This window comes from Triturus cristatus, chromosome 5_1, assembly GCF_964204655.1.
Source record: "Triturus cristatus chromosome 5_1, aTriCri1.1, whole genome shotgun sequence".
In the NCBI taxonomy this organism is placed as follows: domain Eukaryota; kingdom Metazoa; phylum Chordata; class Amphibia; order Caudata; family Salamandridae; genus Triturus; species Triturus cristatus.
This window is the reverse complement of record NC_140587.1, coordinates 915,238,248-915,254,796: the sequence shown is the minus strand read 5'-3', so window position 1 is coordinate 915,254,796 and position 16,549 is coordinate 915,238,248. Positions and strand designations below refer to the sequence as shown.

Below are 16,549 nucleotides of genomic sequence, written 5' to 3'. Positions count from 1 at the left end.
GCATGGCTAAACACTTATAAGGTCCCAAAGGCGAGACCTATTGGCTATGCCAATGCTTGTTTTGTTCCCTTTTTAGCCATGTTGCACAGCTATAGAGTATGCTATAGAGCATTGCTAAAAAACATTGTCAAAGCCAATAGATCCTAGAGGCGAGAATTGTTGGCTATGCCAATGATTGTTGTGATTTGGTATAAATCAGTTCAGTAGTTTTGAACAATTAATGCTAAAAATCTTTGTATATCTAAGGACACGGAGTCTCCACGGATCCTGAGCTGAGATCTGATTAACTGCCACCATGTCAGCCAGTAAGTGGTGACAGACATCTGAAGGCTTGGGACTTATTCCTGAGTCCTAAATAAAGTAAAAAAAAGACATTAGGGGCAGGGTAGGGCTATTCTGACCCCACAGGGCATGGTAGTGGGGTCCCAGAGGGACCCTGCATGGGACAAATGTAATTTTTTTTTTACATTTTGTCTCAAATTTGAGGTGGATCCGCGGCAAAATAAAAATAAGTGTGGTCTCCTACACTTGTTTATCCAAACACCAGGGCGGGCTATGGCCCAGGGGGACAATCTTTTTGTTTTTTTGGGGCAAGGGAGCACGCATGGCCTCCTTCCCCAGCACAAATTCAGCCCCAGGAACCCCATCCCCCAGGGCTCAATGTCTTATTTAGGTGCAGTGGGCATGCGCCCCCACCTCCCCAGGACATTTTTGGCCCCAGAGACCCCATCTCCAGGGCCCAACATACTTTTTGTGGGGAATGGAATACCTGGTCCCCCTTACCCAGGCTGAATTTCGGCCCTGGGGGCCCCATCCTCCAGGGCCCGATGTACTTATAAGGGGGGGAGGGTTACACAGCCCTCTCCCCTGGCTACATTTGGCTCTGGTGACCCCATCCCCTGGGGCTCACATTTGTTTTTTGGAGCGTCAGTCAACCAAGAAAAGATTCCGCTGAAAAACAGGATTTTATGGTTCTGGAAATCATGTCCCTTTCTAAACGAGCAGACGGTGTGAGTGTACAAAAGTCCAGATGCCCAACTCTAGCCTCTAGGTAGGCTGTGAAGTCTTTATATATTACCAAAAAGCAAAAACACCGTTGTAACCTGACATCTCTTCACCTCTACATTTTCTATTGTCATACGATAATGTATACCATAATTTTAATTTATTATTATTATGTTAAAATTATTTTAAATGTAAAACTTAAAAGCACTTTAAGTATTCCACATAACAGAAGCCCTAACCAAACTAATTCGATTAATTTTGCTTGGTTACAAATATGTTAAATGCCATTAGTTAATTAAAAATTTAAAAGAAAGGTTACCTTACACTATGGAAAATGCTTATTTGTTTAAACTTAATTTGAATGCAATATCTAAAACTAAACGGTTATTTGTAAATGCAAGTAACCCCCTTGTCAATACACCATTTAGAAAAATGAATTTACTGAGCAGTATTGTGAGGGTAGTTTGTCTCTGTGAAGATCTGTCTATGTGATGGTGTTGATGTTAAGGCATGTCAATGTCATATTTTTTAACATAAAGTGGTGGTGCCCCAGGTGTTACTTTTGTAAGCAGTTTATAATTAATTATAAAATTACATATTTATATGGCTGCAGGCGGGAGTAATGCCGGCTCCCGCACCTTGCGGGGAGCCGACTGGAGCCGCGGGGGCCCTAGGGCTCCCTGCACCGCCCCCAACGTGGTGAATGATGGGTGCCCTAGGTGGGCCCTGGGGCACCACTGTTCTTCAAAACAGTAGAATACTTACATTTTTTGCTGGGTGGCACATCTCAGAATGGAGACTGTTGTTACATGTCCGCTGTCACTAGAATGAGATTTCCATACATTTCCAGCCTTTCAGTTTTTATAATCTGTATGTTTCAGGCTATATGCAAACTGCTATTACTTGTTCAAGAGGGTTAGGGTATTGAATTCTGTTGGACTAGCCTGGACATTTGACACGTATGTTATCAAAATGTCAGCAAAAGACATTTGCACGCTTTAATGGAGATTTTCCCCTATATACAATGCATTACAATCCATTTTTGCATTCTTGTGCTTTAGTTTCAGAGTGTCTACTTATTTTAATTTTCCTTCGATGGACATGTATATAGTACGGTTGAAAAATTAGAGGGATGATGAGCCATACTGTGCACCAGGAACTATGGTCTGCTCGCACTGTCTTCGATTTCAGAGTCTCAGTCATTGAGAGACAACACCCTATTTCTCAGTGTGTCCTGATACCTTCTCATCCAGGACGTCATCCCAGTCTTTACATACATTTCACCCTCCTGGTGTGGACCTAGGGTCTTGTCTCTCTAGGGGATGTGGTAGAGTACAGAGGAGTTTGGACTGGAATATACCCTATGGTATAGTACCCGGAGTAGGGTGGGCACAGCCACCCTGATATGTAAACCCAGTACCCGTAGGTAAGCAGCAGGGTACCTGTCTGGGAGATATGACAGGTGCAGCAAGGCTTTTTATATATTTTAATAACTTTACGTACAACAAAATCCTTGCTTTATGCTAACCCATGAGCCAATTATCCAATCCTACCTCAGGATACATCCAGACCAGCCTTCAATTAACACCTACAGATAACCTCATGCCCTTCATCGCCTACACCTGGGTTCCCTAACTCACAAGCCTGTCCCTTAGCCCTATGTAAGGCTACAGCCAGAGCATGGTCAATTGACCCCTATGCATAACCCCATGCCTTATTTTTGGATGTATGACGATATAACGCGATCATTTAGATCGCGGTACATTACATTGCGGTTTTTACAAAGCAAGTCGTTACAACGACTTGCGCTGAAGGGCGCTGGACTTAGGAATAGCATGATTTACTATTCCAACTCCAGCCTACGTAACAGTAGGGAAGGTGTTGGAATAGTAAATCATACTATTCCTTAGTCTAGAGAGCCACCCAGTGCAAGTCGTTGTAATGACTTGCGTTGTAATGACAGCTAAGCAAATGTATTGCAGTGTTTTGACCGCGTTGTAAAGGTCGTTTTCCCTGATTTTCCCCCTTCTATGTTAGGGTTCCCAATCCAAAAGCCTGCTCTTCAATCCTACTTCAAAACCTCCATTGACCCTTACTCGAATCCCCATGGCCTCCTTCATCCTCCTACACCATGACTACATCCTTAAAGCAACATTGAGACACAAGGACAAAAATCCAGCAGGGGAAACGCCGGCTCGTCAAAGCAAGATTAATGTACAAATAATATGTCTACATATTTGAGCTAGTATTAGAAGCAGCACCAGAGCTCACTTGCACCAGAGAAACGAGGTTCGGCAAGGATTCCACACCCACTTGGCATGAAGCCATACCACCTGAATGCAGTATCAGCAAAAAAACAAGCACTGGCATAGCCAATAGGTCTCGCCTTTGGGACCTTATAAGTATTTAATCATGCAGCACAATATCCTTGGTGCAACATCAACTGTTGCATGGCTAAACACTTATAATGTCCCAAAGGCGAGACCTATTGGCTATGCCAATGCTTGTGTGAATTGCAAAGGTGGCTTTGTGCTTGCAAATCACGCTGTTTGTTGGAGTAAGTCTGGCTTAGGTGTTCAAATAGTTGTAAGTATTAGGCCCTGTATGTTTGTTCATGTAACACTGAAAAACACGATCAGGGCTGCGAATGAACGGCAGATACCATGGGGCATATGAGCAAGGGCTGGCGATAAATTTATCGCCGCTTTAGTGTCCGTTTTCGGCCGATAAGCGACGATAATTATATCGCAATATCATCAAGGACACGCTAGCGCGTGTTTCTTTGATGTAGAGCCCGTTTTTTCACAGCCTCGCCTCGCATCGCTAATGAGATGCAAAGAAGGCGTGGCTGTGAAAACAGCACATGAAAATATCGCGAAGGCAGCTTCGCGATATTAACAAGGAGTTGCAGCGATTAAAAAAATTGCGCAACCTCGGCCTTAACGCTGGAATTTAACGTCTGTTAAATTCCAGACTAAGGCATACTAATAATGGTAGGTGGATTATGCTGATAGGACCACAGGGTCGTATCAGCAATGTTATCTTTGTTTTCCATGGAACATCGATGTTCCATGTTAAACACCGCTATCGCTGAAATATTATCGCCATAGCGCTATGTATTGTTAATATAGAGTTATCATGGCGATCATTTTCAGCGATAGCCGGCGATAATATTTCTACCGCTATGTGTGCCCAGCGATATCGCTGGCCCTTGTTAATATGCCCCCATATTTGTAGTTTCTCTTCCTATTGTAAGCAGCAGAACAGAAAAACAGACATTTGTAACTTGAAAGGCCGAACAGAAATAACACATGCACATTTGCTTTCCACCCCGGCTGTATTTCTCCAGGAGATCTTGAGCATTCGGAGTGTTTTTTTTCATGACAACTAGCACTCATTTTGCAGCTACGAAGGCAGCCAGTGATAGAAAATAAACACCTGAGCAATGACATCACATTTGGAATTTTATGAATGCAGGGCAAGGACATAAATATTGCATGCCACTTCGGCCAGATTTTTGGAAATTGAATAGCTATAAAAACGCTGAAAGACCAAAGAGGGGCAAAAATATACGCACGGTGAAGCTTGAAAAACAAGTACTAAATGCAACTTTAGGAGGGGCGGTGTCTGTACTTTGAAAGTCGGTACATAAGCAAACCCACTCAACTTTGTTAAAATGCCTTGGCCACCTAAAATCGGCTTGAAACTGCTATGTTGATGCTGTGAAGAGACTGAGCTTCACGATGTCCCACAAGGCACTTTTAGGGCGCGTTTGGCCTTAGTGCAGGGTATATAAAGTTCTTATCTGAAGAGCCGGATAGCTAGCTCAGACAGTATTGCACGCCACCTACAGGAGAGTGAGCGTAAGTAATGTACCCAGTAAGATAAATCAGCAAGTTAATATCACCGAGATGAATTCTATGAACACCTGCTATTCACAGAGAGTTTAGAGGGCCTTGAGTTAGCCTCATTTAATAATATATTGTTAGTACACCCATCATCAACATAGCGCCTTAGTTTTCAGCTGCCTTCTAGGACGTTGACATAATGCGCTGCATTGAAGAAGGAGGCGGGAGACATCCCTGGGGAAGAGGGCCTCTGGCGAACACCCAACTGCCCCGATTCGAACTGGAACATCTTGGTTCAATTAGTTATAGTGCTGCGAGGGCTGCACAAAAATAGAAATTAACAAGTTATAAGCAGATTCCAAACCCTTTGCCACTACAAGAGAAAATCATAAGCCTGAAACCACTAGTAAATAACAGTATACTGAGTCTTGTATGATCCCGCATTCTAGTTTTTGTGCCATCTCATTGAAAAACATGCTTACAGACTACGGGCCCGATTCACAGAACTAACTTAAGACAGAATCCTAAACTTACTACCATTTTGGTATTCACAGAAGGCACTTACTCATTTCGGTATTCACAGAAGTTAGGAGTCCTAACTTTAAGACTCCTAAATGCCTTCTGTGAATACCAAAAGTCTTAAAGTCTTAAAGTTAGGATTTTTCTCAGTTTAGGAGTAGTAAAGGCCTTTACTACTCCTAAACTGAGAAAAATCCTAACTTTAAGACTTTCGGTATTCACAGAAGGCATTTAGGAGTCCTAAAGTTAGGAGTCTTAACTTTACTACTCCTAAACTGAGAAAAATCCTAACTTTAAGACTTTCGGTATTCACAGAAGGCATTCTGTGAATACCGAAATGAGTAAGTACCTTCTGTGAATACCAAAATGAGTAAGTGCCTTCTGTGAATACCAAAATGGTAGTTTAGGATTTTGTCTTAAGTTAGTTCTGTGAATTGGGCCCTACATGTATCAAGCCACAGAGTTCATTAAATAATTGCCTGAATTTGTGTTTCAAGACAAGCAGCAAACTGAAAGTGCCGTAATTCCAAGATGCAAACTCAAGAAGTAGAAACCAATGTGATTCTAACCCAAGTCAAGATTGCAAATAAGACTGCATGGAGAATCAAGGGAACTGCGACTTCAAACGTGCATCTCATTGGAGTAGCGGCAAGATAATAAAACAAGGGAGCACAGAAGTGGAGGCCTGCTTTGGCCGAGGGAAGACTACGGAGTGCGCGAGGATCGGGAGCACTTAAGTCAGTCCCTGCTTGTGCCCCGGACGGACTCCTGAGGGCGCACTTGATCGTAGCGTATGAATGCTTTTTGAAGCACCAAAAATATTTCAACGCAAACTCAAAAGAAAGACAGATGAAACGCGATCGAGAGTGAACGTATAAATCCCTTTTCCAAGCAAAAAAGTATTTAAACGCCACCTTAAAATAAACCCCAACACTGATAAGAATGCCTTTTCAAGCCCCCAAAAAATTAACAACACGAACGCAAGCCAATTCCAAGAAGCCAAACCAAGACCGGAAGTGGTGCGTGCGTGCGTGTGCAGTCTGCTCTTTTTCGATGCACATACTCGTGCTTGTGGCACGCTCCTGTTCGCTCCCGCAAGGTGGATGCCACCACAAGCACAAGTATGTGTTTCGAAAAAGAGCAGAATGACGGCTAAAGTTCTGCGTAGGCGAGACCTAACAATCATATCGCTAAGTGTGGAGATGGCCCAATAGTCAGCCGCAAGAAATCTTTCTAAATCTCTCACATCAAAGACTTCACCATAAGCGACTGTGAATTCTTGCTGGTAAGATGTCACCCCACTTCAACATTTGGCTGTTCCTTCCTTTTGACCTATAGACTATCTCCCAGCAAAGGAAAGTTTAGGGACACCTTGCTAGACAGAGTGGCAAGTTTTTACTAAAACACCCCAACCTAAACATCCTAAGCGACCTCAACTCTGGGTCCCAGATTTACAAATATTTTGGGATGGAATTACAACACAAAAGTGATGCAAACCTGAGCAAAAATATTTTTTTGTGTTTAATTTCCAGGGCAAAACTTGCACTAGAAACTTGCCTCAAAGTAACATAAAGCAGTGCAAAAGCGTTTCGGTACTCTGTGTCAAGGGCCATTCCGTGTAACCATCCATGGTTTGTGACATAAAGCTCTACTAATAATATTAGAAAGAGTCTGCTCCAAAAAATAAGAACACTTTGAGGCAAATGTAAAAAGGAGAAATGCTTTATGTCTCCTAACTTTTTCTACTTTGCAAGTGACACACATCTGAAGTGGGAAAAGTTTTACAGTTAGTCTAAGCATTGTATTTTGCACTGGAAGCACACCATTCCAGTACAAAATCAATGCTAGACATGACACAGACACCCTTGCAATGTGGTGAAAAAGTATGTGCATGGTACTAGGCAGCAAAATTGTGCACCAACCTGAATATACTATCTTGCTCTCTCCCATGCAAGCAATGCATCACAGCAACTTTGGTTTCTGTGCTGCGTTATGTGACACCTCTGTGAATCTGGGTCCTGGTGACAAAATGGATTTAACAACAAGCACTGCCATCACATCCAATCTTGAATCCGTCACATTTCACCAACATGTATTGGACCAACTCACCTGCCAGGCCCACATTGTATGTCACATTCACCCGAAAGCAGGGCCGGACTGGCTGTAGCGGGCACCGGGCGTTTTCCTGGTGGGCCCCAGGGTGGGGGCCGGTTTTGGGTCCCTGGGGTCCGTTTTTGTTACCGGAGGCCGCCAATTTTGGCCCCCTGTAACTAAATCGTCATAAACCGGCCCTGGCAAACGGCTTGGCCGCACCCTCACCCTTCCCCCAGCGGAGCCTGCCGAGCAGTTTGCCAGGGCCGGTTTCGGTTCCCGGTCCAGCCCTGCCCCCAAGGCATGCCTCCGTAATTAAGAACTTGCCTGCTTGCAGTGACCAACACTTTCAAACAAGATTCACTCAAAACCAACTACACATATAGATAATGGAAAAATAGGACCTCTTAACTTTTATTGTCCACTTCAAAAGAATACCTAGCCATATCCGAACCAAGGACATATCCTCCGTCTATAACTTGATTTTCACTCTACCGGACAACCAGAAATCACTAAAGACCATTACCAGGGTTAACCCCAGGAAGAAGACCACCTGCCTTGACCAGATCAGAGAAATACAAATGCAAGTAAGGATTCTACAGTTCAGATGGAGGAAACAAGGGATGAAAGCGACAAACTTGAAATGCACCACTATAATAGGAAATACAAAGTGGCCACCAGAACCAAAAAAAGACACTACTATTCCACATTCATAATTGAAACTGGCTGACAATCAATGGCACTCCAGAGGATTCTTTCAGAATCCAGCAATACAGGGTGCTAAAAGACAGAAAATGCATGTTTGCAAGCCTTCTGCAAGAAAACCTTGATGGAACTGATCTAAACTATCTTAAGGTCAAAACTGCGAACACTCTTACGCATTATGGCACCAAAACAAAGATAGACTCTGCCAATCTTCTATGTCTGACCTACTTCAACACCCTCTTAAAAAGCAATTCTACAACATTACAAACACAAGTAAACTATTAGGGAAACTTCAGTACAAGCCCTTGATACCAGAATCTTTTCAACCTCAGCAATAAACCTCTTACATTTGACCACTCCTCAAGAAGAAGAATCTCAGCACTTCCGAGGCAGCAAACCACAGGGCAATCTCCAATAGAGTGTTAGTAGGTAAACGATTCAAAATAGCAGTTTTTACTAAACTCTCCTATTTTACTGAGGTAAATATTCTGATGTTGGAACAACAATCTGGATTCAGATCTAGTAGAGGTACAAAGTCAGCCCTCCTATCCATGTGGGATGACCCAAACCTAATGGTGGACAGGAACGTAGTGGCTGCTTTACTGCCTCTGGCCTTATCAGAAGCCCTTGACACTGATCACCTTCAGATGTTATTACATAGACAGCATAATCTCAGATTATGCAAAAATGTCCTAAAATGGATTCCCTCATACAACAAAGACTGAGTGTGCTTGGTTTTCCAACTACCTTTCATATCAGCTTCAACACCCAACATTATGGTGTCCCTCAGGTGTCAATCCTCTCTCCTTTCCTATTCAGCATAAACCCCACTCCCATATGACCGGATCAGATCATTCTGCCTTAGATGTTAAGACTTTGCGGCTGGTACACAAATCAGCTACAAAATGTATGAGCCCAAGTCAAGATTTGCTCACAGCCTGTGTGCTTTAGATGCACAGATGAAGATTAACCACACAGAGCTCAACAGCTTAAAAAACAAATGGGGCTACTCATAAAGGAAAGCTCACACGTGGGTATATCCACACCTGTAAGTTTACTCTTACACCTTTAAGTACATTTACTACTTTGAGCAGTTTACCATTTACAAATATAAAGTTAAAAAAAGTGCAGGGTTAAATGCCCCCAGCCCTTGCATTCAGACAATGGAGCCTAATTTTCTTGTGTAAAGTTACTACTTGTAAATTTTCACACGTAGGAGGAGGTCTCCGCCGCTAGGGCAGAGATCTCACTGTGGTAAAAGATAAGGGAAAAGTTTAAACTTACAAATATTTTAATGTTAAATATTTATGTAAATTAATTTTAAATATTTTCCCTAAATGTAGAACAAACTAAAACATGCTGTAGTAACTCAATTTGTCATTAAAATGTAATTATTTTTAATATATTACATTAAATTAAAATTATTTTTCTGAAGATTTAAAAAAAAAATCCATCCTCCATCTAAAGTATAAAATATATATTTATTTATTATGTAATACAAAATGATTTCAAGTTTTGTATAGAATGAATTTAAAGTAATGTAATTTAAAAAAAATTCAGTTGCATTAATATTTACATTTAAAAAAGGGTTATTAAAATATTTTGATAAACTAATATTTAACACACAAATATATATAATTATACAATTTGTAAACATTACATTTAATTTATTTGTATTTTTAAAAAGGTTGATACAAGTTATTTTAATTTAACTTTAGTTTGTATAGCCTTTCATTTTAAGTCCTTACCTCTATTATTTTCTATAGAGGATGTTGCGGTACCAGTGGTTAGCTATGGATGGTGCTGGACTTACTGCAAGTCTGAGATGGAGTACATATACAACTGTTTTGGATCTTTTTTGGCTGGAGTAATTATAGATGTGCAGTTTGTGAATGGCAATAGGCTTAATGTTTTGTGGGTGGGTGCATGTCTCTCCATAAACCCCTGATTATCTCTATCTGAACCACTCCTTATTCCTCCCTAAACTTTTCCCATTTATTCATAAATATTTCCCATTTTTCAGCTGGTCACCCCACCACTACCACATTTGCTACTAAAATGCATACCTACATGTGCTGAGATCTCCGCAGCCAGTGCTGAGATCTCTTCACATAAGAGATAGGAGAGGCGTAGGCGTAGACCTCCGCATGTAGGTTAGTGAATAGCATTTTGTAGCATGTTAGTAGTATTACTATAGTACTACTAAAAATAATAAAAAATGCAATTTGTGAATACATGGAAACATTCCCACACAGACACAAAGCAAAGACAACACACTTCCATTCATACACCCACATGGTGTAGCATGCTACCCACGTGGACAAGCTCTTCATTGCCCCACATAGGGATATTAATTGCTAAAAAATATTATAATACAATAAAATACAACATGGCCACTGGCTGTGCATTGAATGGCTTGGAGTACTTGATCGAAGCACAATGCCGAGAAAACAGGCATTAATATTTCTAACAAGAGCAGTTTGAAATGTAGAACCAATAACATATGAGCTTGAGTGTCATGTTTTTAGGTCTCGGCTGGTATTAGCAGCGCGCATGCGCTGCATCGCCATGCGAGGCTTTTGGAATCGATACGGTTTGCGGAGTTCACTTTCAGTTCCGACTGTAATTTTCATTGGTGTGCATCATTTGACGTCACCAATTATGCTAAACTGGGTGTACTGATTGTTCAGGAGGCTTTTTAGTCCCTCCTGGTTACCACCCTGTCCGCGTTTTGCCCCGGCCACCGGGATTGGATCTTTTACGGCCAGATTTACACTCTTTCCTTTAAAGGACAGTAAGCACTTTTTTTTCATTTGCAGCGCCGTCCACATGCTTGTTCTCTCTGTCTGTCTCTTGCTTTCTCTTTATTTTGTCTAGTCCATCTTGCCACCATTCTCTCTCCCTTTCCGCAGCTAAGATCCTTGAGAAGCCAATTTCAAGGCGCGAGCCCCGGCCTGCGGCTACACCTCCTTTGCAGCCCCAGGGACACGTCCGCCCAAGCCATGTCCTCGGCCCACTTCGACTCGTCAGACCGCTAAAACTTTTTTGCTTTAAACATTAAATAATGTCGCTCATGCGTCTTGTTTTACCCTTGATCTGGGGAGAACTAACCGATGGTGACAGAGGCCTGGACAGAGATGTGAAGAGAGAACCAGCAAAAGACAGATTACCCACACACTCCTACCCTGCCTGCGCCCCCCCCCCCTTAGATGCCAAGAAGCCCCATGGCATGTGTAACTCCAAGCTCAGCCCGGGATGTGTCTTTAGGAAATAGTAAACGTTATTTTCAGCCCATACATACATTGTTGCGCGTGGGACTAGAAGTGCCAGAATGCAATGGGCAAGTCTGCTGAGATGTAGGAAGGCGTCACACATGGGATGGGTCGGGATGGCAGCGGTCCACACCAACCTTTAACCCCTGGCAGACTCCTGGCGCAGACCCCCTCTCCTCCTCAGCCACACAGCGCCCTCCTTGCAGCCCACGCGTCGCATGTCACAGAGCCCATGCAGATTTGCCCTTTCGCTGTCTCACTCAGCTGGCTCAGGTGTGTAATGGGGCCTGGCAGGGCTCGCGGTGCCTCTTTGCCTCTGTCCAATTTCCCCATAACTACACTTCCAAAATGTTCACCATCTGTGGAAGATCAGATTCTGACAAACGCAGTGGGCCCTCTTTGTCGTTGTGTGTGTGTCAGGGAGGGGGAGCTCGGTGTGCTGTGGCCTCACGTCCCCCGGCTCCTTCCAGCGCTTACATCAAGCCCATTAGCAAAACTCTCCACTGCTGGGGTTTGTAAATTGTTGAAAAGGGGAGTTAAATCTCAGGGCAGGCCTTGTTTTGTGCTCTGCCTCGCTTACTTTCCTCTCGCTGTGTCTGATTGGCTGTCGTGGGACGCAAACTGCAGAAATTAGCTAGGGTCAAACTGCAGGTCCAGTTGCGTGCATCAAAGCAGGGTCGCTGCACCAGGGAAATGCTTTCAGTGTGCTTGAGACGAATTATTATTTGCGTCACTTCAGTAACAGTAGAAGCCTGGCCAACGGCCAGCGGCGTGGATGTGCTGTGTCGTCATTAGTTGGACAGTTCATGTAGGTGGTCACCTGTTGTGTTTCAGAGACCGTGCCATGGTTTTGGATTACCAAGGCATGTCCACTGGTTGCGGTGTCCTGGAGAATACACGAGCCCTTGGCACAGAGGGGGGTCCCTGGACTTGTCCCTTAGAAGTTTTATCCCTCAGTTGCTGGGGCTCAGGGCGGGAAACAGTTGGAAGATCCTGATAGTGACTGGTGCTGGGGAGTAAACACTTCATTGAGGTGGCCTTAACCCCTTCCATGCTCATGACGGAACGGTTCCGTCATGAGCATCGGTTGAGCTGTGCTCATGACGGAACCGTTCCGTCATGGCCCCGCCCGCGCTCGAACCCTTCAGCACCGCGGGGGAATCCGCGCAGCGCTGAAGGGGTTAATCTAATGTACCTGTGACTCTGCAGCGATGGCTTGGAGGGCTACCCGGGCTGTACTGTGTCACAAGCAACCCTCATCCACTCTCTGGCTGTCCTCTGAGCTCCGTGGCTTCAGTCACTGGTGAAGACACCAGAAGAGTGCAGTTGCCACCCGACCTGCACACGGTTGCGGGAGCACAGCCAGTGTATCATGGGCTCTGGTGCTGCTGCAATTTAAAAATACCCTCAAGATCCTCGAGCACTGTATACTCTTCAGAGCTGCCCTTAACCACTACCACCACATCATGAAAAACACCAGGAAGACCGCCCTAGCCACCTGCAAGAATGACAGCTCCAACAACGGCAAGGAACTTTTCAACATAGTCAAGAAATTCCCCACCCCTTCAGCAACAGAAAATAACATCCCACCCTGGCAAGATATCTGCAGCGCCTTGAAAATGCAATAGGTCTCGCCTTTGATTAACTTAAAGCCATTTGCTTTGCTAATGGTATTGTATTGCAAAGCAAATGGCTTTAACTTAATAAAAGGCGAGACTTATTGCATTTTCAATGCTTGTTTAAGATTCCTGTCTATGTGCTGGAGAAGAGAAAATGGAGATGTAATGGCAGAAAGCTTATATGTACTTCTTACCATTTGAACAAAAGTATTGTTCGCTGTCTTGATCTGGCTCAGGATCTCCTTGTCAACGATGATGAAGAGCCCTCTGAAGTAGAACCCTTCATCCTCTTTCAAGACCCCATAATCTTGTAAAATGATGCACTTGGTGTCGGCTGCCAGCGGAATGTTCCTGGAGCTCAGCCCGCCTTCTTTTCCCCAGATGTTGGACAAGGCCAGGTGACAGAAGTGAGAGTCCACAGAGGCGGCAATCAGCTCACAGTTGATCTTCCTGAACTTCTCCGCACGGCCCCCAAATTCAATGATCTCCGTGGGGCAAACAAATATAAAGTCCCCAGGGTAGAAGGAAAAGAACAGGTACTTTCCTATGCAGTTGGTAAGCTTGATGTCTTTGAACTTTCGGATTAGGGATATGGGATGATCTATGAATGGGGCATAACTAATCTTTGCTCTAATGTGTATATTACTTGCTGAGCTGTTCATACTACTTCCCAAAAATCTTATTCAAGTAATACATAGACAAATAGGGCACTAGTATTTACACACTGTCATTCACCATTTCTGAGTGTAGATTTGCACCTAAGTGTAAACTCAAACCAGGGGTAGAGAAGTCTACTAGTACATTTATGAGTTTTACTACTAGTAACTTTTTACATGTGGATGAAGACCTCTGGCACTTTGGTGGCTATCTCTGCCACTGTGGTAGAGAGCTTCCTATGGGAAAGTATAGAGAACATTTTCAAAGTTTATTCTTAAAAAAAAAATAGTAAGCATATTTTAATATTTTTTGTTTACATTTGTTTATTGTTGTTTCTCATTTTATAGTACACATCCGTTCAGTAGTTACATAACAATGTAAGGGTTCTTGCCCCTCTTCCGTTTCATTCTTCCCTTGTTACATCAACAGGTAGTCTGAGTGGTCATACAAAACAGTATGTTACCATGAAAATAGTAAGCATATTTTAATATAAAATATACATTTAAAATAATTTTAAATTATTATTAACATGAAACTAATAAAATAAAATGTTGCGGAACATTAACTCATGACACACCAGCTAGGGAAAGTGCGCCACCAGGACTTGAAGGTCCAGACTCCCTTGCTGCTGGCAGGAGGCAGATACATGAGCACTTTATAACAAAACACCAGTTCCTGCAGCACAGGACGTGCCAACAATGACCAGGGAGTGAGGGCCACCTGGACTTTAAGGCCCAGACTCCCTTGCTGCTGCCAGGAGGTGGGGGCTTGAGCACTTTCTAGCACAGCGCCATTTCCCTCATCACGGTTCTGTGGCTCTGTCCTGTTTCGATTTTATTAATTTAGGTCACTTGTTGCTGAGGTTTTATCAACTCTGTTCATACCTGGATTTTGCCCTACCAATTACCCTGTTCTAATTGGAAAGCAAGGGGATGAGAAAACTCCCAAATGCTGAATCTTCTAATGCTCTAACAGTACCACTCTAGATTCTTTTTTGGTCGATTTCTGCTAGAGCCTAGGGGGTCATTACGAAGGAGATTGACCTGGCTGCAAGACGGCTCTCGCTTGAGTCAAGTGAACGATTAACTACTAATGGAGACTGTAATAGGTCAATCACCACCACACTAAATGAGCCTATTGAGGAGGAAATGTGCTCTCCGAGTCAATCAAACAACAGTGACTGTGGTCCCTTGGCCAAAAGGTAATAAATGACTGCTAGAAAATGGTCCTATAGATGCCCCCCTAGTCACACCAGAAGAGCCAGGATAATGCTTTCACTCAGTGCTTAGTCACTGCACACATCATACCTGTGGCATGATGGAGGGGGGCTGAAGGAGCTTGTCGAATTTTGCTTAGCTCCAGTGGTGGACAAGTGACATGGCTTAGAAGTGACATTTAAAACAAGCATTTGCAATGCAATAGGTCTCGCATTTGTAGCGTTTGAGCTATTGGTGTTGTAAATAACAATGCCTTTTATTTATATGTTTTGAAAGCCTGCAAGCGGTGCGTAAACATGCACATTCCTACTAGTCCTTGCGTACAAGAAGCATGGCTGGCAGTAAAAGAGGCGCAGTTACTGCCAGCTTTGCTTCTCGTAAGCAAGGACCATAAGTAGAAAGTGCGTGTTTGCGCACCGCTTGTATGTTTTCAAACACATAATTAATAAGCATTGCCATTTACAATGCCAATAGCTCAAAATCTCGCAAATGCGAAACCTATTGCATTGCAAATGCTTGTTTATGTTTTTCTTCGGGTTCGGGGGTGCTCGCTCATTGGGAATGGCCGGAGGGGGCCGTCATTACTGGTAACAAGAAGGTAAGGAATGGACCTGGGAGAAAGGCTAAGTGCGGCCTCAGGTGAATGAATGGCTGAGTGCAGACTCCGGATGAATGACTAGGTGCAGCCTCAGGGTGAATGGCTGAGTGCAGCCTCAATGTGAATGACTGAGTGTAGCAGGTGGGGAAATGGCTGAGTGCAGCCTCGGGGTGAATGACTGGGGTGCAGCCTCAGGGTGAATGGCCGAGTGCAGCTTGTGGTGAATGGCTAAGTGCATCCCTGGGGATAAACGTCTGAGTCCCTCCTGAAGGTGAATGACTATTTGCTGCCTCGGGGATAATGGCTGGGTGCCCTATTGGGAGTGCAGCTTGTGGTGAATGGCCGAGTGCCTCCTCAGGATGAATGGCTGAGTGCAGCCTCGGGGAGAATGACTGAGTGCAACTTGTGGTGAATAGCTGAGTGCATGGTGTGGTGAATGGCCGAGTGCCTCCTCAGGATGAATGACTATTTGCTGCCTCGGGGCTAATGGCTGGGTGCCACCTTGGGAGTGCAGCCTGTGGACAATGACTGAGTGCCTCCTCGGGATGACCCCAGTGATTGGCTGAGTGCATCTTGTGGTGAATGGGTGTTTGCAGCCTTGGGGTGAATGACTGGGGTGCTGCCTCGGGGGGAATGGCTGAGTGCTCCTTTGGGAGTGCAGCCTGTGGACAATGACTGGGTGCCTCCTTGGGATGACCCCGGTGATTGGCTGAGCGCATCCTGTGGTGAATGGCTGATTGCAGCCTCGGGGTGAATGACTGAGTGCTGCTTCGGGGGGAATGGCTCAGTGCTCCCTGGGGAGTGCAGCCTGTGGACAATGACTGGTTGGCTCCTCCAGGATGAATGGCTGAGTGCAGACCCCGGTGAATGGCTGAGCGCATCCTGTGGTGAATGGCTTGGGCCCGATGGTAAACGGCTGACTCACATCACATCCTGTGTCCTTGTGGGCAGTCCACAGTGTCTGGACACAAAGGGCGCTCTGTGACAGGGTGGTGGGTGAGCGCTCCAGGTGTTTCAT

At 44.2% G+C, this 16,549-nt stretch overlaps 1 pseudogene; it reads right to left on the bottom strand.

The window, feature by feature from the left end:
• Positions 1-13,721, bottom strand: part of LOC146831594 (peroxiredoxin pseudogene) — a 74,226-nt pseudogene extending 60,505 nt beyond the window's left edge.
• Positions 13,722-16,549: the final 2,828 nt, after the last annotated feature.